The following is a 23,181-nucleotide window of genomic DNA, read 5'->3' as shown; positions in this document are numbered from 1 at the left end:
CCAGGCACCATTTCCCAGTAAGCTACTACAGGATATGAAACTTTGAAAGCAGAGAAAATACTCAGAAAGAGGAGGAAAGCAGAGTCCATCATACAAAAAAACTGGTTCTTGGAAGTACATTAAGAAGGTGAAATTGTGCTTGAATGTATGAAAGAAGATTTAGAAAACTGGGTAGAGTTTAGGGCTAAATTAGTGATAAATACACAGAAAGCAAGATAATCAAAGCCAAATAATTGCTAACTGAGGGGAAAACCAAAAGTTGGGTAGTAAAGTATATAGTTTACTATATAACTCTTCTCAGTTAAGCATTTGCTTAGTCATAATCATGTAAACGCTGAGTAATAAATTAACTGATTGAGAGCATGGGCCACAGGAAGTGTAATGGAGATTGTGAAAGAGAACTTACTCCTCATTTTCTACAGTAAGAAGGAAATAGATAATGCAGAAAAATTAGTGAAAAAGTTAAAATGCAGCAATATAAATACTGTACATTATATGGCAATATGATGGTAAATACCAAAATGATCAGTTAAAAGAATGAGGTTTGTTGTTTCTAGGTGGCAGGAAGTATGGGATAGAAGGAGTCAGGGAACTGTTCTCAATATGTCTAATAGAACTATATGACTATTTAAATTATGTATCTGTACAACTTTGATTAAATAAAAACTAAATTAAAACAAAAAAAGTGAATAGCTGCCACAATAGAGGCTTGCTTACATATACAGGATAAGCCTGGATTTATACCAACATAATAGTTTTAATTACTTTGAAATAGAGTGATGATATTGCATGAAATTATTTATCGCTTATTAATGTTCAATTGAATCCAAATCTACAGTAGAATCTGACTCTGTACGTGCTGACCCAGCAACTAGAGTGTGGTAAAGTTGTCACTCAATAAATGTTTGTTTCCTCATTTCTCTCTTAAGGACTATTTGCCCTATAACATTTTACAATGGTTATCCTGATCTGTTTTTGTGTTAGATTCTTTTGTGTGTTTGTCCTAGTTTCTCACCAGTAGGCTAAATATTGGGCAATTCAATATCATCCCCAACTTTGCTAGCCCTGCACATGGAACAATTTGGGGAGAATATATAAAGGATTTGTAGGCTTTTGCTCACCTGAAGTTTCAAAATCTTAAAACTCAGATTTATTTCCATTTCCAAATTGTTCTTTTCTTATTTCTAAATTTGGACTCTAAGATGCTAAATAGTTTATGTTCAGAAAAAGAGATGACAAATTAATGAAAAATATTCCATGGGACGCAAAGGGATTCAGTGGCACTGCTGTTAGTTTTATTAACAAGAAAGGTGTTGAAATCTGTGTTGACATACTCTAAAGGTCTGAAGTTCTACTATTTATATCTAGGTCTTCTAACTAAGAAATGCAAACTGTTAATACTTAAGAATACTCACATAGGGCTAATGACTTGTTTCAGGTACAAAGGGGTTTGTGGCATGGCCAATAATAGAACTGAAAGATTCAGATCATCAATTCCCTTATCAGCACCAAATGAGTATCTCCAAAAAGACTTTTAATAATGCATCTGGGGTACAAAGGGGTGAAGGTCACACTTAAAAGGTACAAGCTGCTAATAGATTTAGTGGGATTATAGCTTTGTATATCCATTTAAACTCAAGTCATATTAAATCTCAGTGGGCAAATTGTACATTTTAATTTCATATACTGATTTCATAAAATAACTCTTTTCTTATCGTATAAGTAAAATAGAGAAAGTGTAATATAGAAAAACCATAAACACAAAAACGTATAATATCAAAAGCACAAGCACAAAATAAAAATTAAAATGATGTGTAATACCACCACTCAAAGATATACCTTCTAAACATTTTGTTAGGTTGATACATATCCTTACAGTATTTCTTCTAAGTCTATATATGTTTGTGTATGAAGACACACATTTTCCGCCAAATTTAGATTATATACTATACATTATATTTTATTCTGATTTTTTTTAAGTTTAACAATATATTTAAAGTATTTCCCATGTCAGGGCTTCCCTGGTGGTGCAGTGGTTAAGAATCCGCCTGCCAGTGCAGGGGACATGGGTTCAAGCCCTGGTCTGGGAAGATCTCACATGCCACAGAGCAACTAAGCCTGTGCACCACAACTACGGAGCCTGCACTCTAGAGCCCACGAGCCACAACTACTGTGCCCGCATGCCACAACTACTGAAGCCCACGTGCCTGGAACCTGTGATCTGCAACAAGAGAAGCCACTGCAATGAGAAGCCTGCGCACCGCAACAAAGAGTAGCCCTCACTCGCCGCAACTAGAGAAAGCCCGTGCACAACAATGAAGATCCAATGCACCCAAAAATAAATAAAATAAATAAATTTTTAAAAATTAAAAAAATTAAAAAATAAAGTATTTCCCATGTCAATAAATAACTTTCTACAGTATAATTTTTTAATGTACCATATAGTTCAATAACCGGTATTCTCCACATGTTATGCCACTTGTCTTTTACAAAAGACCTACTTTAGTATCTGTTTTCATTAACTGAAAGAAATCCAAAGAGGATTTTCACTTTTACGAAAAAAGGCAAGAAGGGAAAATTGCATTGAGCATTTGTTTTTGCAGTGAGTTGTTATACAGGCAGCACACACCCAATGCAGCAAGAGTGGCACTGCCAAGCTCCTTCCTGGGAGCTACACTCAGCATCCCAGCATCAAGCTGCCATAGCTTTGAACTGTATATGTGAGCATCTGTGCTTTGTCTCAATTTATTTTTTGTATCCATTAACAACATGTGTCCTAAGGTATCTAAAAAACCTAAAAGAGATCAGAAGGGGTTTACACTTAACGGAAAAGTGGACATAATTAAGCATTTTGACCATGGTGAATGAGATAAAGATATTGTGTGTGTGTTGAACTTGCCTGCAACAGCCATTCATACTATTGACATTTAGGCAGAGAGAGGGAGAATCTTGAAAGCTGCCCAAGTTAATATTGGTTCCACTAGTAGCACAGTGGTCTCTTTTGTAGTTCGCATCCAGTAATGAATGCAACAGAAAGTCTCTTGCTTGAGTGGTTAGATGGGTGTACAAAGTGTGGTGTTCTGTTAAGTTATCTTATACTAAAGGAGAAACCAGCCAGGCTTTTTAATAAGCTGAAACAGAAACTGCTGGACAGTGGTGCTGAAAGTATTGCAAAAGTAGAATTTAAAGTAGTTGTGGGGTAAAAACCCACCAGACCAAACAAATGAAGAGGAAATAGGCAGTCTACCTGGAAAAGAATTCACAGTAATGATAGTAAAGATGATCCAAAATCTTAGAAATAGAATGGAGAAAATAAAGAAACATTTAACAAGGACCTAGAAGAACTAAAGAGCAAACAAACAATGAGGAACAACACAATAAATGAAATTAAAAATTCCCTGGAAGGACTCAATAGCAGAATAACTGAGGCAGAAAAACGGATAAGTGACCTGGAAGATAAAATAGTGGAAATAACTACTGCAGAGCAGAATAAAGAAAAAAGAATGAAATAAGGACAGTCTAAGAGAACTCTGGGAACACATTAAATGAAAAAACATTTGAATTCTAGGGGTCCAAGAAGAAGAAGAAGAAAAGAAAGGGACTGAGAAAATATTCAAAGAGATTATAGTTGAAAACTTCCCTAATATGGGAAAGGAAAGGGTCAATCAAGTCCAGGAAGCACAGAGAGTCCCATACAGGATAAATCCAAGGAGAAACACTCCAAGACACATATTAATCAAATTATCAAAAATTAAACACAAAGAACAAATATTAAAAGCAGCAAGGGAAAAACAACAAATAACGTACAAGGCAATCCACATAAGTTTAACAGCTGATTTTTCAGCAGAAACTCTGCAAGCCAGAAGGGAGTGGCAAGACATATTTAAAGCAATGAAAGGGAAAAACCTACAACCAAGATTACTCTACCCAGCAAGGATCTCATTCAGATTCAACAGAGAAATTAAAAACTTTACATACAAGCAAAAGCTAAAAGAATTCAGCACCACCAAACCAGCCTTACAACAAATGCTAAAGAAACTTCTCTAGGCAGGAAAACACAAGAGAAGGAAAAGACCTACAACAACAAACCGAAAACAATAAAGAAAATGGTAATAGGAACATACATATCAATAATTACCTTAAATGTAAATGTATTAAATGCTCCCACCAAAAGACATAGACTGGCTTAATGGATACAAAAACAAAACCCATATATATGCTGTCTACAAGAGAGACACTTCAGACCTATGGACACATACACACTGAAAGTGAGGGGATGGAAAAAAATATTCCATGCAAATGGAAATCAAAACAAAGCTGGAGTAGCATTTCTCATATCAGACAAAATAAACTTTAAAATAAAGCCTATTACAATAAACACAGAAGGACACTACAAAATGATCAAGGGATCAATCCAAGAAGAAGATATAATAATTGTAAATATTTATGCACCCAACATAAGAGCACCTCAATACATAAGGCAAATGCTAACAGCCATAAAAGGGGAAATCAACAGGAACACAATCAAAGTAAGGGACTTTAACACCCCACTTTCACCAATGGACAGATCATCCAAAATGAAAATAAATAAGGAAACACAAGCTTTAAATGATATATTAAACAATATGGACTAATTGATATTAATAGGACATTCCATCCAAAAACAACAGAATACACTTCCTTCTCAAGTGCTCATGGAATATTCTCCAGGATAGATCATATCTTATGTCACAAATCAAGCCTTGGTAAATTTAAGAAAATTGAAATCATATTGAATACCTTTTTGGACGACAACGCTATGAACTAGATATCAATTACAGGAAAAAATCTGTAAAAAATAGAAACACATGGAGGCTAAACAATACACTGCTAAATAGCCAAGAGATCACTGAAGAAGTCAAAGAGGAAATCAAAAAATACCTAGAAACAAATGACAATGAAAACACGAGGAACCAAAACCTATGGGATGCAGCAAAAGCAGTTCTAGGAGGGAAGTTTATAGCAATACAATCCTCCCTCAAGAAACAAGAAACATCTCAAATAAACAACCTAACCTTACACCTAAAGCAATTAGAGAAAAAGGAACAAAAACCACCCAAAGTTAGCAGAAAGAAAGAAATCATAAAGACCAGATCAGAAATAAATGAAAAACAAATGAAGGAAATGACAACAAAGATCAATAAAACTAAAAGCTGGTTCTTTGAGAAGGTAAACAAAATTGGTAAACCACTAGCCAGACTTATCAAGAAAGAAAGGGAGAAGACTCAAATCAATAGATTTAGAAATGAAAAAGGAGAAGTAACAACTGACACTGCAGAAATACAAAGAACCATGAGAGATTACTACAAGCAACTATATGCCAATAAAATGGAAAACCTGGAAAAAATGGACAAATTCTTAGAAAAGCACAACCTTCCAAGACTGAACCAGGAAGAAATGGAAAATATAAACAGACCAATCACAAGCAGTGAAGTTGAGACTGTGATTAAAAACCTTCCAACAAACAAAAGCCCAGGACCAGATGGCTTCACAGGCGACTTCTATCAAACATTTAGAGAAGAGCTAACACTTATGCTTCTCAAATTCTTCCAAAATATAGCAGAGGGAGGAACACTCCCAAACTCATTCTACAAGGCCACCATCACCCTGATACCAAAACCAGACAAATATATCACAAAGAAGAAAACTACAGGCCAAATTCACTGATGAACATAGATGGAAAAATCCCCAACAAAATACTAGCAAACAGAATTCAACAGCACATTAAAAGGATCATACAGCATGTGCAAGTGGGGTTTATCCCAGGGATGCAAGGATTCTTCAATATACGCAAATCAATCAATGTGATAAACCATATTAACAAATTGAAGGGGGAAAACCATATGATCCTCTCAATAGATGCAGAAAAAGCTTTTGACAAAATTCAACACCCATTTATAATAAAAACCCTCCAGAAAGTAGGCATAGAGGGAACTTACCTCAACATAATAAAGGCCATATATGACAAACCCACAGCCAACATCGTTCTCAATGTTGAAAAACTGAAACCATGTCTTCTAAGATCAGGAACAAGACAAGGTTGTCCACTCTCACCATTACTATTCAACATAGTTTTGGAAGTTTTAGCGATAGCAATCATAGAAGAAAAAGAAATAAATGAATCCAAATTGGAAAACAAGAAGTAAAGCTGTCACTGTTTGCAGATGACATGGTATTATACATAGAGAGTCCTAAAGATGCTACCAGAAAACTACTAGAGCTAATCAATGAATTTGGTAAAGTAGCAGGATACAAAATTAATGCACAGAAATCTCTTGCATTCCTATACACTAATGATGAAATATCTGAAAGAGAAATTAAGGAAACATTCCCATTTACCACTGCAACAAAAAGAATAAAATACAAAGGAATAAACCTACCTAAGGAGAAAAAAGACCTGTGTGCAGAAAACTATAAGACACTGATGAAAGAAATCAAAGATGACACAAACAGGTGGAGAGATGTACCATGTTCTTGGAGTGGAAGAATCAACTTTGTGAAAATGACTATACTACCCAAAGCAATCTACAGGTTCAGTGCAATCCCTATCAAACTACCAATGGCATTTTTCACAGAAGTACAACAAAACAATTCACAATTTGTATGGAAACACAAAAGACCTCGAATAGCCAAAGCAATCTGAGAAAGAAAATGGGAGCTGGAAGAATCAGGCTCCTGGACTTCAGACTAGAGTACAAAACTACAGTAATCAAGACAGTATGTTATGAGCACAAAAGGAGAAATATAGATCAATGGAACAGGATAGAAAGCCCAGAGATAAACCCACACACATATGGTCAACTTATATTTGATAAAGCAGGCAAGAATATACAATGGAGAAAAGACAGCCTCTTCAATAAGTGGTGTTGGGAAAACTGGACAGCTACTTGTAAAAGAATGAAATTAGGACACTTCCTAACACCATACACAAAAATAAACTCAAAATGGATTAAAGACCTAAATGTAAGGCCAGACACTATAAAACTCTTAGAGGAAAACATAAGCAGAACACTCTATGGAATAAATCACAGCAAGATCCTTTTTGACCAACCTCCTAGAGAAATGGAAATAAAAATAAACAAATGGAACCTAATGAAACTTAAAAGCTTTTGCACAGCAAAGAATCCATAAACAAGATGAAAAGACAACCCTCAGAATGGGAGAAAATATTTGCAAATGAAGCAACTGACAAAGGATTAATCTCCAAGATTTATAAGCAGCTCATGCAGCTCAATATCAAAAAAACAAACAACCCAATCCAAAATGGGCAGAAGACCTAAATAGACATTTCTCCAAAGAAGATATACAGATTGCCAACAAACTCATGAAAGGATGCTCAACATCACTAATCATTAGAGAAATGCAAATCAAAACTACAATGAGGTATCACATCACACCAGTCAGAATGGCCATCATGAAAAAATCTACAAACAATAAATGATGGAGAGGATGTGGAGAAAAGGGAACCCTCTTTCACTGTTGGTAGGAATGTAAATTTGTACAGCCACTATGGAGAACAGTATTGAGGTTCCTTAAAAAACTAAAAATAAAACTATCATACGACCCAGCAATCCCACTACTTGGCATATACCTTGAGAAAACCATAATTCAAAACGAGTCATGTACCAAAATGTTCATTGCAGCTCTATTTACAATAGCCAGGACATGGAAGCAACCTAAGTGTCCATTGACAGATGAATGGATAAAGAAGATGTGGCACATATATACAATGGAATATTACTCAGCCAAAAAAGAAACGAAATTGACTTACTTGTAGTGAGGTGGACAGACCTAGGGACTGTCACACAGAGTGAAGTAAGTCAGAAAGAGAAAAATAAATACCATATGCTAGCACATATATATGGAATCTAAAAAAAAAGGTTCTGAAGAACCTAGGGGCAGGATAGGAATAAAGATGCAGATGTAGAGAATGGACTTGAGGGCACAGGGAGGGGGAAGGGTAAGCTGGGACGAAGTGAGAGAGTGGCATGGACTTATATATAGTACCAAATATAAAATATATAGGTAATGGGAAGCAGCCGCATAGCACAGGGAGATCAGCTCGGTGCTTTGTGACCACCTAGAGGGGTGGGATAGGGTGGATAGGAGGGAGATGCAAAAGGGAGGGGATATGGGGGTATATGTATAGTTATAGCTAATTCACTTTGTTATAAAGCAGAAACTAACACACCATTGTAAAACAATTATACTGCAATAAAGATGTTTTAAAAATAAAAACGTAGTTGTGGGTGGTTTGATCATTTTTTGAGGCAAGGACAGTTTTATAACTTAAAGACTACTGGAGAAAGTACTTCATTTGATACTGAAGATGAGGGAAAAGTTCTAAGAAGAAGTGAAGAAAATAATTATGGAAGGTAATTCATGTAAGCAAGTGTTTAACTGTGATGAAACGACCATTTATTGGAAAAAATAGCTGAGCAAGAGATTTATTTCTATAAAAGAAAATCAGGCTAATAGGCACAATGCATGGAAGGACAGGTTTACACTAATGCCTATTATTAATGTCACTGGTGATGCTGTCCTTAGGCCTCTACTAGTGTACCCTCCAGGAAATCCAAGGGCACTTAAAAGCATTGATAAGAATCCACTTCCTGTTGTGTTTCATTCACATCTAAGCGGTTGGACTACCCAAGTGATTTTTTCTGAGTACGCAGGTGGACACATTGGTCCTTTTGTTGAAAAATACTGTAGAGGGCTTCCCTGGTGGCGCAGCGGTTGAGAGTCTGCCTGCCAATGCAGGGGACATGGGTTCGAGCCCTGGTCTGGGAAGATCCCACATGCTGCGGAGCAACTGGGCCCATGAGCCACAATTACTGAGCCTGCGCGTCTGGAGCCTGTGCTCCACAACAAGAGAGGCCACGATCGTGAGAGGCCCATGCACCGCGATGAAGAGTGGCCCCCACTCGCTTCAACTAGAGAAAGCCCTCGCACAGAAACGAAGACCCAACACAGCCATAAATAATTTAATTAATTAATTAATTAATTTTAAAAAATACTGTAGAGAAAGTAACTTCCACTATAGGTGTCTTCTGATTGTCGATGACTGTGCTGCTCATCCATCTAGCATTACCAAGTATGGTGATAATATTTGTGTTGTGTTCTTACCACCGAATATTACGTCATTGCTGCAACCATGTGATCAAGGCCTAATAGCTACAATTAAGGCTTATAATACACAAAATGTGATGTATTTTATTGTAAGTGCCATTGATAGACAGAGGTCAACTCTGAAACATCTTCAGGAGAGATCTGGAAAGACTACAATATAAAATTGGCAGTTGCCAGCCTTGGATATGTTCTTGATAGGCTAACAATCTGAATGAGAAATGATGTTTAGAGGAACAATTTTAAAGGCTTCAAACCAACAACAATAAATACATCAGTGGTGATTTTGGTTAAAGAGCCTTGGTTTGTGGACGTGGATGTGGATGTTGAAGTGGTTTGGGCATCTCATGACCAAGAACTGGCAGATGAAGAGCTGATGCAACTGCAAAAGGAAAAGATATGAATCAAAACAACACAGTAGCGAAAGGCCTGAAAGTGAAATCTTCCAGGAACTGAACAAAAGCACTTACATGAGATGTCCACTCCTATTGACAGTGTTACAGTGATTACAGAAAATTATGACTTTAATTTTGAAAGGGCACGTAGGTTTAGGGCAGCTTTGCAGGATGTTTTGAGTACCTACAAAGAATTGTATGATAGAAAAATGTGCAAGGCTAAATAGTCAAGTATAATATTGTATTTCAAGCCTTCCACATCAGCCACTGTAGACAATGAACCTCAACCATCGACAATGAGACAGGCAGACATAGAAGAAGGTCTAAACATTAATGGAATCAGATAGAGATGAGATGTTAAAAAAGGGTCCTCTTCCTCTTTCCCCTACACCCCAGTCCCCTGTACCTCCCAATGCCCCAACCTTCCAAGACTCAGCCTAACACACCGTCATCACAACCTATCAGCCTTCCATTGTGCTCTCTGTCTTCCAGATTCTGGTAAGTGAAATTACACTGTACATACATTATTTCTACTTTTTACAGGCTGTGTATTTATCATATCATTCCTGCTTTGGAAAATATGTTAGTGTTATTTTAGGTTTTATGTGCTCTTTGGTATGACTTGGTAGGTTATTTTTTTGTCTGGGAATGCTCAAATCATTTTTCCATATAAATTAATGGTAATTACTTCTTCACTTTATGCAATTTGGGCTTAGGAAAGGTTTCATAGGAATGCTCCACTTTAGGAGAGCAGGGGGAACTTATTTATTACTATGCCATAATTTACATAATCAGTCTCCTGCTATAGGAAGTTTCCAATATTTCTTGATTATAAATTAATCTGATATGAATAACATTGTGCATGCACCTTTGTATATATCTCTGATTATTGCTTTAAAATAAATTTCTAAAATTGGAATTTCTGGGTCAAACTCTTCCTATTCTTTTCTGCTGTATAACAAAGTGAATCCGCTATACATATACATATATCCCCATATCTCCTCCCTTTTGCATCTCCCTCCCACCCTCCCTATCCCATCCCTCTAGGTGGTCTCAAAGCACCGAGCTGATCTCCCTGTGCTATGAGGCTGCTTCCCACTAGCTATCTATTTTACATTTGGTAGTATATATTAGTCCATACCACTCTCTCACTTTGTCCCAGCTTACCTTCCCCCTCCCCATGTCCTCAAGTCCATTCTCTACATCTGCGTCTTTATTCCTGTCCTGCCCCTAGGTTCTTCAGGACCATTTTTTTTTTTTAGATTCCATATATATGTGTTAGCATACAGTATTTGTTTTTATATTTCTGACTTACTTCACTCTGTATGACAGACTCTAGGTCCATCCACCTCACTACAAATAACTCAATTTCGTTTCTTTTTATGGCTGAGTAATATTCCATTGTATATATGTGCCACATCTTCTTTATCCATTCATCTGTCAATGGACACTTAGGTTGCTTCCATGTCCTGACTATTGTAAATAGAGCTGCAATACATCATTAGTGTATAGGAATGCAAGAGATTTCTGTGCATTAATTTTGTATCCTGCTACATTACCAAATTCATTGATTAGCTCTAATCATTTTCTGGTAGCATCTTTAGGATTCTCTATGTATAGTATCATGTCATCTGTGAACAGTGACAGTTTTACCTCTTCTTTTCTGATTTGGATTCCTTTTATTTCCTTTTCTTCTCTGATTGCTATGGTTAAAACTTCCAAAACTATGTTGAATAATAGTGGTAAGAGTGGGCAAGCTTGTCTTGTTCCTGATCTTAGTGGAAATGGTTTCAGTTTTTCACCATTGAGAATGATGTTCGCTGTGGGTTTGTCATATATGTCCTTTATTATGTTGAGATAAGTTCCCTCTGTGCCTACTTTCTGGAGGGTCTTTGTCATAAATCGGTGTTGAATTTTGTCAAAATCTTTTTATGCATGTATTGAGATGATCATAAGGGACTGAACCCATGCCCTTGGCAGTGAAAGCACAGAGTCCTAACCACTGGACCTCCAGGGAACTATCTAGACCTGACTTCTTAGGTCACCAAAAAAATAATTGACAAAGAAAAATTTATAATTATCTTCTTTGGAGAAATGTCTATTTAATTCCTCGGCCTATTTTTAACTGGATCCTTCTTCTTTTTATTATTGATTGACTTGAAAGAGTTCCTTATATATTGTAGATACAAGCCAAGCCCCTTATCAGATCTATGATTTGTAAGTATTTTCACTCATTCTGAGGGTTTTCTTTTCACTTTCTTGATTGTATGGTTTATATCACAAAAAGTTTTAATTTTGATAATGTCCACTTTAGGTGAGTTTATCATATGTGAATCATATCTTAATAAAACTTCTTTTAAAAATTTATACAAAGACAACATCTTTGTTGTGAGTGTAGTCAGAGACCGAAAGCTTACTATGTAGTATCATCACCAGAGTCATCACAGGTTGGCCTGCAAAAGCCTGTAATGTTTGACACCCAAAGCTATCCAGGGATTCTCAAATATGCACCAACAAATGTAAGCTACAAGTCTTATTCATCAATCTGAATCTTCTTGCACATGGGGATTTCCCATACTTATTTTTTAGCTTGCTTTGTATGAAACACTTTGGTTTTGTGTGTTATTTGGAAAAGTAACATAATAGGGGTTCCAACAATGGACTTCAGATCCAAACTTCTTGGGTTCATATCTTGGATTCACCTATCAATAACTGTGACCACAGGCAAGTTAACCTTTCCATACCTCAGGTGTTCCCATCCTTAAAATGGGAATGATAATAAAACTTTAGCACAGAGTGAGTGTGAGTTTTAAATGAGTTAATATATGTACAGCTCTGATAACAGTGCCTGACATAATAAGTACTAAGCATAAGTTATTAAAACTATTTTTCTGTGTTTTTAGTAGGGAGAGTAGGAGACCTTTTCATTACCTCATATGCCTCCTACTCAGTTCTGCAGTTGGCAAAAGAAAACCTAGAATTTACTCTCTCTCTTTTTCTCTTTCTTGATTCACCTCTCCCTCAAACTTCCTCATTTTTATTGATGATGATGCCATCATCTCCTTAGCATTCCAGATGAAATAAATCTGAGTCCTCAGAGTCTTCTTTTTTTTTAAATATAAATTTATTTATTTATTTTTGGCTGCATTGAGTCTTTGTTGTTGTGCGCGAGCTTTCTCTAGTTGCAGTGAGTGGGGGCTAATCCGTTGTGGTGCACGGGTTTCTCAATGTGGTGGCTTCACTTGTTGCGGAGCACGGGCTCTAGGTGCATGGGCTTCAGTAGTTGTGGCACGTGGGCTCAGTAGTTGTGGCACGTGGGCTCAGTAGTTGTGGTTTGCGGGCTCTAGAGCACAGGCTCAGTAGTTGTGGCTCACGGGCCTAGTTGCTCCATGGCATGTGGGATCTTCCCAGACCAGGGCTCGAACCCGTGTCCCCTGCACTGGCAGGCAAATTCTTAACCACTGTGCCACCAGGGAAGCCCCTCAGAGTCTTCTTTAATTCTTCTTTTCCCTCACTCCACAAGTTAAATCCATTAGCAAGTTTTCTCAGCTCTACCTCTTAAATATATGCAAATCTGTCCATGCTTCACTGCATCTACCAACTCTGTCCTAATACAGGCCATCATCATTCTTCTCTTAGTCTGCTATGGTAGTTTCCTAACTGGTCTCTCAACCTGTGTTGTTGTAATACTAAAGTTGATTCTCCACAGCAGCCAGAGGAATATATTTTAAACCTAAATCAAATCATATGACTCCCTTTCAAACTTTCAATGACTTCCCACTGTACTTGGATTATAATCCAAGCACTATATCATGGCCTATGAAAGCTCTTATGGTAGCTGGTCTACAAAGATAATGACCATCATTCAAGAGGTAGACTCTTTTCTTTCTCCTTGAAATTAAGTCAGCCCTGTGACTTGCTCTGACTAATAAGATGCAGTGGAAGTGACATTCTTGGACTTTCAAGGTCAGATCATAAGAGGTCTAGCAGCTTCTGCTTCTTTCCTGGTGGAAGCTAGTTGTCATGTATTAAGTCTGCCTACCCTAAGACTACCATCCTCTGAGGAAGCCCAAGCGTGGCATGTCATTAGATATAAGACATGTGGAGAAGCACCTATACACCAGGGATATGAGAGCCTCAGGCAACTCAGCCCAGTCCAGTGACCAGATGAACACTGACAAGTATTTTCAGTTGACACCACACAGAGCAGAGAAATCACTGAGCTAAGATCTGAACAAGTTTCTGACTCACAGAATCCTGATGAAAAATAAATTGTTGTATTAAGTCATTATGTTTAGAGTAGTTTGATGCACAGTTATAGGTAATGGAAACATCACTCACGATGCTTTCTCCCTGTACTTCTCTAGACTCATTTGATACTAAGTTCTCTGTATTTTAACCATGCTTACTCTCTTTTTCTTCTTCTGACGTGGAAACCTTGTTCCTTCCTCATGGCCCTTGAAGTCACTGTGCCCTTTGCCTAGAAGTCTCTTCCCTTAGTTTTGGGCACAGCTAACTTATCATTAAGGTCTCAGTTCAGTTGTTAGCTTCTCAAGCAGGCCTTCCTTAGCCACATTATCTGAAGTAGGTTCACACCACCACTCTGCTCATTCTATCATACTTCTTTATTTTATTGCCTTAATATTACTTAACATTATCTGAAGTTATTTTGACTGTTTACTGATTTTTTTTTTAAAGTGACATACGCTTTTTTTTTTTTAAAGGAATTCCTTTATTTTTATTATTTATTTATTTATTTTTGGCTCTGTTGGGTCTTCGTTTCTGTGCGAGGGCTTCCTCTAGCTGCGGCGAGCGGGGGCCACTCTTCATCGCGGTGCGCGGGCCTCTCACTATCGTGGCCTCTCTTGTTGCGGAGCACAGGCTCCAGACGCGCAGGCTCAGTAGTTGTGGCTCACGGGCCCAGTTGCTCCGCGGCATGTGGGATCTTCCCAGACCAGGGCTCGAACCCGTGTCCCCTGCATTGGCAGGCAGATTCTCAACCACTGTGCCACCAGGGAAGCCCTTTACTGATTTTTTAATTGTCAGACTTCTTTCATGAGGATAGAAATTCTGTCTATTTTATTCACTGCTATGAAATTAACACAGTGAATAGTGCCTGGTACATTGTAAGTGTTAAATAAATTCAGATTGAGTGAATGAATGAAGGTGAAAGAGTGTTCTTACATTCCACTAGACCCAATGTAGTAACTATTGGTTACTGTAATGGATAGTTTCAATTTTCCTTACCTAAATTCTCTCTCTACCAGTTTATCCTATTCTGTGCCACCAAGAAGCTAACCTTTAGGTCTGGATCAACATGCTTCCTTTTCCTCTAGCTTTTGGTTGGTTTTGGCCACTGAGAGGCACCAACGGGAGATTAGAGGGGCCGAAGAGAAAGATGTCAGTGTAGTTATTCTAATAGCTTCCTCTCAGAGAGTTCACTGCCAGTTAGCTACATTCCTCTTTCAAAGATCACAACTCCCAGAAGGTGGCCTTCTCTTACAGTAGGCTAATCTCTCCAGGATCTGGTAATCTTTTCTTCCTCTTGTCAGTCAGGTCAAGGGACAGTAAAAGTTCCTCACTGTCACCAGCCCTTCTGTGCTTCACTATTTTTTGTTGCTTTGCCTTAATCCTGCCCACACCCTTTATATAGTCTTTTCATTTAAAATCCTTTCACTTTTTTTTGTGTACCATCATTCCCTGCCTAAATCATAACAGTTACTTTATAGATCTAGACAATAGTTCCTTCTTTTATGTAGCTGTTCTAGCTGATTCATAGTACTTTTAATGATTTTCATACATAAGCTATTACATATATTTTTATTTTAGTTAATCTACATACTTGTTAATCTATCCCTAGATAATTGAAAGATGGCTGCAGATATTTACCACTCTTCTTTTGAAGCTAGTTCCTTTGAGCAATGATGGGTCTATGAGTGCATTATACACATTTACACACTCACATGTAACACACCTGTTTCTGCTTTCACAATTGCTTTTGCTGAGGCAAACTCATCATCTCACTTTGTGGACTCTGTTGTCACCACCTCCAAGCACTCTAGCCATGGAGACCCACTCCAGAACTGTTTAGCTATTCTTTTACTAATATGACTCATATTGGCTCTGAAAGGAAAGTACACCATCAAGGACAGAGAGTGAAACTAAGAGAGCTGAAGGTGATGGAATACATAAAGAGAAAACAGTAAACAATCCAGATTGGTACTTTCATCAGTGCACAGACCAAATACGGATGCAAGGAAGGATAATTTGTCCCTTTTAGCTATGTATGCTACCAACTTAATGAGAACACATGTTGGTAAAAATGTTAGTAGCTTTAAATAGGCATTGGCAAGATGGTGGCTTTTGTGAGTCTGGCTGCAGGGATGAGGCCATAACAACTTAATTTGAATGCAAAAAGTAGTTTCCTAAAAGTTAGATGAAAGTAAATGACAGTGTTAACTGGTAGTAGGATTTATCTTTCATTTAAAGTCAGATTTTCATGAAACATTCATGCATCCATAATCACAGAAGCATAAAGTTTTATAGCTTGGAGAATCCTCAAGATCATTTGTTCAAACCCCTCATTTCATGATTAAGAAAGCAAGGTCTAGAATGACTGGTCAGAGATCAAAACTAGAGTTATAATTCCTTGCATCTCTCCTTTTCCAGTCTCTGTTCTTTCCTTTAGATCAATTGTTTTCCAAATATGTCTTCCATGGTCCATGGTGGTGGGGTTGGGTAGAGTGGTAAGGTTGACAATTCACAAGGCCTAGGGAAAGAGGAAGGCCAGGGGATGGCATACCCTTCCCAGTCAATAAAAGCATCCCTGCTTTTTTTGCTTTATATATATTTTTGTATAAGATTTTGTCTAGAAAAATTTTCTTGTGTTAAAAAAAGAGATATTTGAAAAGCATCATTCTATGCCGTGCTATTAACTTAGCAAGAAACTAGCTGAAGAAATCTGCAAGAAAAATGGCATTGATTTGATTGAATCTGGTGGTGCACAGGTAAATGTTTAAAAACTTGCTCTCTGAGGAAAAAAAAAAGTCCTGATTTGTAGCCTTTGCCGATTTCTATCCCATCATGGCTTATTTCAAGCTACTAACATGACGTCAACGAGCTTGCAAAATTCCTGAAAATTTAACAGTCAGCTTTTGCCAGCCATTATGAGCTAGCTCCAGCACACCACTGATTGAATTCCTTCTGTGTGCATTACCCTCCTGTGATTTTTCTGTTTGTATTTAAATAATCAACTCATAGAGAATTTTGTTATTGAACGAATAAATAAAAGGTAAATCAGTCTACAGGCCTTGGAAAATATTATTCTCCATCATTGAATTTTAGTGAATTATTTGTTTATTTATTTATTTATTGGTCTGGGGTTTTGGGAGATGGGATTTGGTCACAGGTAAACACGTGTGATCTCTTAAATGAAAAGTAGCGTATTTAAAGTGGAATGCTAATGAAACAACTGTGGATGAAATCAATGACCATCCTGGGGGTGTATGAGAATGTTTACACACATATACATCTTTCTATGCACCAATAACATCTGCTTTTATAAGCAGAGAGGTGCTATTTTAATCAAACCTGAGGAAATATCTCGGGGTGGATTGAACTTCTTCCTTCATCTCCCTAGGAAGCCATTCAATTATAACCCATTATTCTCTTTGATTCCAGTGGGTGTTCCATGCTCAGACTGGCCCCCTTTTTTTTTTAACCCCAATGACCTCCTTTCACATGTCTCTTATATTATTGTACTTCCTGCTGCCTCTGCAACACAGAGACAGATAGAAATTTCCACAGTAAAAGAGAAAAGTTGTCTAAATATTTATGCCAAGGTCTTTTCAATATATATGGCCTCTTTCTTCTTCCTTTTCTCTAGTCCAAAGTATGGGGAGAAGGGCACGGTTGAAGCATGTCTCACACCATAATATCCACATTCTTACCTTAAAATGGGTACCTTATAATCCAATTGCATGTATCAAAGTTATTCCAGCTAATGTTTCAACTCTTATCTTCTGTGCCACATTCTTGACTTCTGGCATTAAAAATCTCAGGGATAGAAAAGACATCTCCATTTTCTTTCATTTCTCACAATTTCTTCCAGATCATATAAAACACTTAACAATAATAAAATAGTAAGGGAACTATAGTGTTCACAGAGGTCTACCTGCCTTCTTTCAATTTCTGTGTAGGTTGATGATGAAAAGGAAACAAGGGTAAGAAACTCCAAGCCAGTCTATAGATTTATTCTATCTTTTGAAGAATTTTAATGCTCAAACTGACTGAAAATGGATCTTTCAATAAGAAGAGATTTCCTATGATGCATTTTTAACAGAGTGGAAAATCACTTTGATTACTTTAAAACGTAGTCAAGCCATATGCAAAAATCTAAGCAGACATAGTTTCATAACCCAATTTACGAGTTCTCTCTCACTACTTTATGATAAAGAGGTGGCAATTGCTCTAATATTGATTATGTTAGTCCACACCCAACCTGCTGCCCTGACAAGTTTATAATAAATTCCAATTAGCCCATGCTCCCTCATCTTAACTACCAATAAATGCCTTCAGTGGGTGATGGTCCTTTGAGTCCTACACCCATTGTCCAATATTTGTCTACCTTTGATGAGCATCACAGACTTTACTTCTACTGGCAAAGATGCTTTTTTAAATTTCAAATCATGTTATCTAGTTTGACTCTGTTGTTCCTTTTCTTAAGAAAGTTAGCACTAGGATAAGAAAACAGGTAGCTAGCATCAGCGGTCACAATTGGATTTTAGGCTGAAAAATAAACTATGACATTGCAGGGTTTCCCATTTTCAACTAATCAGAGACATATCTGCATTTGCTTCATTTATAAGGTAAAATAATATTCTCAGTGTCTGATCTGAAATTTTATCCAGAGATCTGAGATTCAAGCTGTGCCCTCTCTGCTTCTTTTATCACTACTTGTAATAAAGATTCTGCAACCAAACTTAGCTGACAAGTTTGTTGATGATGCATGAACCACAACAGAAGACACTTTGGCTCTTCTTGAGAGATCTTGGTCTTGAATTCTTGAAAGGATCAAAAATCTGAATCTATCAAAAAATTAAGATACGATTCAAAGATGCTTATAGAGGCATACAGAGCATTCCTAGGCCACATGGGCTTTAGTGTGTCATATAAACCCTTATAAACTGGCGTGGCCTCCTTCCTTTCCTGTTCTAGGTAGTGGAATTTCATTCCTAACACAACCTGGGGCTCTATGATACATAAAAGAAGCTTACAGGATCTTGCCTCTATTTGAGAGGAATAAGTAAAAGAATACAAGAATGTTAACCTTTAGAGTATGTCTTCCACATGGCAGACATGATGCAAACAGATAGCTATTATCCAATTATCCAATTCAATCCTTAAAGAAATCCTTATAGCATTGTTATCACCATTTTACAAATGAGGAAACTGAAGTTTCAACTCAATTTTATTCAAATCCAAATCCCATACTATACAATGCACCCATAATACTCACTTCACTGATTGAATTGAAAACATACTCAGTAGGTTGCGGAAAGTAACAAGTTGGGTAGGTTTGCCAATATCTTTCCAAACAAGAACAAAACTCAAATGAAAAATAGTCATTTAATACAGGAAATAGAATAAATTTCAATTAATTTTTTTTATAAAAAAATAGAAACCATATCTCTACAGTTGGCTGCTGACTTGATCGTTCTGAAGAACTTGACCAATTGATGCAATCAGTTTGCTAGATTTCCACTGTATTGAAATATCCAACTGGTGGTTTTGTTATCATTTACATTTACCCTGAGAGTCCAAACGAAATGAGCATGATAAGACATGAAGGGTATTGACTAGATTCCAAGCAGCAGAGCTCAATCTAGTCATCCTAGTGGTTTGTAAGTCGAATGTAAGTGAATAAGTTAAAGACTGGCAGATGGGAACTTCTACAATAAGAAATAGGAAAGACTGGCAGATTGGAATTCTACAATAAGAAATAGGAAAAAGAAAGACAAAAGATATGCTCGTGTTGTATTCTTATTTTGTGAGGTTCTTATAAAAATATTGCATTTAGACTTGAGTTTCACATGTTGAGAAATTGGAGAGGCTACAGAGAAGAGTAACAGAAGTACTGGACTAAGGAAAAAAAACTGAGTTTAAAGAAACTGATTTTGCAATCCATTCCTATTAAATATTATATCGTACTTTTATATAAGGCTCAAGGCACGTAGAATTGACTCTTGAACAGTGCGGGGTTGGGGGGGTCTGGGGCACCAACCCCCCATGCAGTTAAAAATTCGCATATAATTTTGACTCCCTTAAAATTTAACTAATAATAGCCTACTGTTGACTGGAAGCCTTACCTATAACATAAACAATCAATTAACACATATTTTGTATGTTATATGTTTATCTACATATATTTTACTCATTCATGACATACATTTTTCTTAATTTTTTTCAATATTTCTAGGCTTTGTGGTTTGTCTGAGAAATTTTTTAAAATTGTCGAAAATCTCCAGAAAATCTTCCTATATATTTAATGAAAAAAATTCTTATATAAATGGACTCATGCAGTTTAAACCCCTGTTGTCCAAGAGTTAACTTTATTTAGAAATATCTAATACTACAAAATTGACAATAAGAAAATATGAATGTTAAAAAAACAAAGTTGCAAAAAAAGGTCAAAAACACTAGATACTATGATAGGTCATTTACCTGTGTTAGTTTATTTAATACTCACATTTAATCTGTAGGTTTTCCCCTTTTTAAAAATGAAGAAATTAAGTCCTAGAGAAGGTAAATGATTTTCCCCAAGTTACACATCTAAAATTGTAGCAGAACAGGGAGTCAGACCCTGAATTCCTTAGATGCAGAGGCAAGGAGGGAAGTGACTGGTAGAAAATGAGGTAAGAGAAACTAGTAGGAATCAGACCACAAGAGTTTTATATATGGAATTTTTAATTGAAGTATAGTTGATTTATAGTGTATAACTGAATCACTTTTCTGTACCCCCGAAACTAACACAACATTGTATATATGGAATTTTGATTGAATCTAAATGAAAGATAACTAGAGAGTTTTAAGACGGGAGGGGAATGTTTGAATTCATTTCAGAAAGGTCACTTTAGTAGTATTTTGAAGAAGTAAGGATGTATAGAGGCATGACTAGAGGAGAAGTGCTCTAGTATAGTAAAAATTTATAAGGACCTGATCTAAGGCTGTGTCAGTAGGAATGGAGAATAGATTAGGGACTAGACCAAAGAGTTATTTTAGAAAGAAGAATTAATAGATTTTGATGACTGCTTAGATGTGGGTGGTGAAAGAGAGGGAGAAGTCCATGAAGACTTCCAGCTTCTAACTTGAGTTGCCATTAGGGTACTTCCATAATACATAGAGATTAATAAAAGAAAAAGAAAAGTTTGTATAGGGACATACTGAGTTGACATTCAGACATGTTAAGTTTAACTTGACACTAGAAAATCCAGATGAAGATTTCTAGTAGGTTGTTGGATATATAAGTTTGAAGCTCAAGAGAGAGAGATTAACTCGTTATATGAATTTGAAGTCAAGGATGTTTAGACAGTAATCAAAATTGTAGAAGAGGATGACATTGCTCAAGGAAAGCATGTGGAGTGAAAAGATGACTGACAACAAGATCCTGCAGGACACTAATATTTAAATGACATGTGAGGGGAGAGAACACTGATGTAGCATCTTCTCTGTGACAAGTACTTTGCCAGGTGCTTTACATATACCATCAATGAACTAGAGTGGGGAAAAATGTTGAGCAGAAACCCAGGAAGATAGATCTCGAAGAAGGAGGAAGTTGTCAACAAAGTCAAATGTCAAAGATGAATTAAGAAAAATATCCAATAGATTCAGCAGTCAGGAGACTATTGGCAGCCATTTTAGTGTAGTAGTATGGAAGGAAGTGAGAAATGGTTAGGAGCATAAGTGTAAGCAGTTATTGGAGATAACTTTTGTATTTTCAGGAAGCTTGGCAATAATAAGGCAATGCCTAGAGGAGATAGCAGGGCCCAATATGGTAGCCCTTATATTATAAGAAATATGAAAATGTTGGCACATAAATACCTCTCTTTTTTTTGTTGTACCACTGGTCACATAAAGACACCATTGTTACTCTCTTGGGTCCCCTCTGAACTATTGACTTTAACCATTTGATCAGCTTCCAGCCAATGGCCATGAGTTAATGTATTCTCTTCAGTTTAGCCTTTCTTGATGGTCCCTATTTATTCATATTTATTTTTTTATTTGAGTTAATGGCCTCTGGTTCCTATAATTTGTCTGTATTGAGTCCATTTTGTATCATTATACACAGGACTGGAAATCCAGATATTGGTTGCACTTTGAACAATCCAAATATTCAGCATTTCCCTTCCTGCTCCATGAAAGATTTCACAATTACCTGTCACTGCTAAATAGCACCACTTGACCCAGTTTGCTAAACCCATATTATAAACCAAGGAAAAAATATCGGTTAGAATAATTATTTTGTTAGTTGGGTTTAGAGGTGTGATTTATGCTAAAACATCATTTAGATTTAGAGCACCCCATTTTCTCCCAGCATCATTTCTTTAGATCTTCCCTCCCGTTATTCCTCCATCCTTCACAACTACTGGCAATTTGATGACAAATTTAATGCATTTCACAAGCTGTCTTTTTGCTGTCTGCTTTTTACTTTCCTTTCCTAAGTGCTAGAGTCACCAAAGAAGATGGAAAGCGAATGCTTTTGCACTGATTATTTTTCTTTTGTCATACTATTATGTAAATAGCTTTTTTCCCCTCGAAATTCTAATATGCTGACTGATTCTAGATGGACTTATCTACCTAAAACTTAGATTCCTACCCCCACCACCACCCCATAATGCTATTATCTGCATATCTGTGAGTCTAAGGATAAGATTTTGTAAAATAAAAATAAATGTGTGTTTTTCACATTTGACAAACAATGGTATTTATACTTATTAAAGCTTTGCTTTCAACTTTTAATTAGTCTTTATAATAATAATTGCTATTTTTTCTGTTGCATACTCTAACAGTTGCTAGCTTTAGAGAAATAAAGAAATTTGTTAATTAACATTCAGACTACTAATGAAAATGTGAAATTACTGAAGTTACAAATAGAACTAATGGTACTTACTTTCTATAATCTAATTCATATTTGTTGGTTTCCTAGAAGTAAACAAATTTGCTAGAGCAACCAGTTAAAATTGGAATGCTATAATTTAGGGGGTGGAAAAAGAAAAGCACTCTTGTCAGTAAGTTGACATATTACATTGTCCATCATAAAGAACAGTTGTTTTTAGTCACTGCCTATAACACTTCAACATGAATTTTGAATTTCTAATTATCTCAGTAGTTGTTACCAACACACTATAATTTTTTTCAAAACAAATTGGTTGGTAAGCTATTTTGTTTTAAAGTGTATGTTGTTTATACCATTTAGAATGGAGTGTAAGGTTCACAAATTAAACTACTGGCAGGATGTTGCTGTTACAAAAATGTCGGAGACCACTGCGCTAAAGCTTGATGTGCACAAATTTCTGTTGTGAAACCTTACATAATTCTCTCAGTGGTGGTCCAAATCCAAATC

This window comes from Balaenoptera physalus, assembly GCF_965194825.1.
Source record: "Balaenoptera physalus genome assembly, chromosome: X".
NCBI classification, from domain to species: domain Eukaryota; kingdom Metazoa; phylum Chordata; class Mammalia; order Artiodactyla; family Balaenopteridae; genus Balaenoptera; species Balaenoptera physalus.
The sequence above is the reverse complement of the archived record's forward strand: the minus strand, read 5'-3'. Positions refer to the sequence as shown.